Here is a 2,009-nt window from a genome sequence, read left to right on the forward strand (position 1 = left end):
CTCGTTTACTGTTTTCCTTCTGGGATGTCCGTGCTGTGCGGCGTTCCACCTGGGTTTGGGGGAAGGTTTTCCCAGAGTGTTTTTTGTTGACCTGCTCCTTCCAATGGAAGATGGTGTCCACGAAAATGTCGGGAGTGTAGGTGTTAGTTCTGACTGTGCATCCGGCTGTGTCACCTTGACCATATCACTTCTTCTCTCTAAGTTCTTATTTCCCTTCTATGAAATAGGCATTACTAAAAATGTGATCCTTTTTGGGGGGTGGGATGGAGGTGGTGCATAGTTTTGAATCCCTTACTAGAAGTGAAACCTGTTTAGTGTTTCTCCAGGGCAGTAATATTATTACGTTGCAAACCTGAACACTTTGCAACTTTGAAACCTGAAGCTTTTAACTTGAATGCAGACTCAGAAATTGAATGTGGCCCACTGAGTCTAAGTCCAGATATTTCCTGGATACCTACTTATGACTAAGGGCGAAATGCCAGGCTCAACTGTTTCAAGAGAGGAGGTTATTTCTGTGCATTTTATTTATCTTATTGATTTTCATGGCTGATGTCATTGTTAAGCACCTGTCTCTACCAGGCACTATGCTGAGTGCTTTAAAAACATTGTCGCATTAACCTTCCCACAATCCTCATGCATTATCACCCCTTTTGCAGATGAGAAAATTGAGGTTCATGTAGCTAGTAAGTGATGGCACTGAGATCCAAACCCCGACTGAGCAGATCTCACAGCGTTCTCAGCCAACATGGACATCAGAACCCATGCTTTCCCTCATTTGAGGACTGCAATGCCCATCACGTGGCCAAATCCAGCCAAGGGAGCACTAACTGGCTTTCCAGGGACCATCTCCAGACCCACACTGACCAACGATCGCTTGCGGTAATTGGTCCTCTAGATATCACATGTTCTAGAACCTTAATACTCCTACCCCCCAGGCCGGGGTCCACGGTGACTTAGGCAGTATGCTCAGATGGCTGTGGCCAGGGTATGTGCTTTCACACTGTAACCCCCAGCTCTCTAGCTTGTCCTTCAAGGTCTATAATTTCATGGCTGAATCTTCTTCAGGCTCCACATTTCTAGAAATATGTTCATTTTAGAAATTACTCTGCATATTGAGCATAGATTTGCTGGACAAATACATTTTCATTCTCTGCCTTCCTTCCAGAGTTCCCAATGATATTACAATTGGATAGCCCCCAAGAAGTGTTACAGTGAGGAGCTGCATTTCACCAGAACTCAAGCCCGGCATTGCCCCAACTTATTTGACCACAGATCTCTATTTCTTTTTTTTTTTTTGCAGGATGGCTAAAAAAAAAAAAGTTCACACTCCGAGGAACAGGGCTCTAGCTCAGGGTTTCTCAGCTTCAGCACTGTTGACATTCTGGGATGGATAACTCTTTACTGTGCAGGAATCTCCTGTGCACAGTAGGGTTTTAGCAGCATTCCTGGGTTCTTCCCATTAGAAGGCAGTAGCAACTCCTCCCATCTCAAACAAAAATATTTCTGGGTATTGCTTTCTGTGCCGTGGGGGGCAAAGAACCTAGATGAGAACCATTACTCTAACTCATAGAATCTTTTTTTAAAAAACATATTTTATAGTTTTCAGTTACAGTTGACATACAATATTATAATAGTTTCAGGTATACAACACTAATTAGACACTTATATAACTTACGAAGTGATTACCCCGATAAGTCTAGTAACCATCTGACACCACACATAGTTATTACAATTTAATTGACTATATTCCTTATGCTATATTTAACATCCTCATGACTATTTTGTAACTATCAATTTGTACTTCTTAATCTCTTTCCCATTTTTATCCATCTTCCCAACCCCCTCCCATCTGGCAACCATCAAAATGTTCTCTGTGTCTATGAGTTTGTTTCTGTTTTTTTTTGTTGTTGTTGTTGTTGTTGTTCATTTATTTTGTTTTTCAGATTCTACATATAAATGAAGTCATACGGGTTTTGTCTTTCTCTGACTTAGTTCACTCAGCACAATAC

This window comes from Pteropus vampyrus, unplaced genomic scaffold, assembly GCF_000151845.1.
Source record: "Pteropus vampyrus isolate Shadow unplaced genomic scaffold, Pvam_2.0 Scaffold1, whole genome shotgun sequence".
In the NCBI taxonomy this organism is placed as follows: Eukaryota; Metazoa; Chordata; class Mammalia; order Chiroptera; family Pteropodidae; genus Pteropus; species Pteropus vampyrus.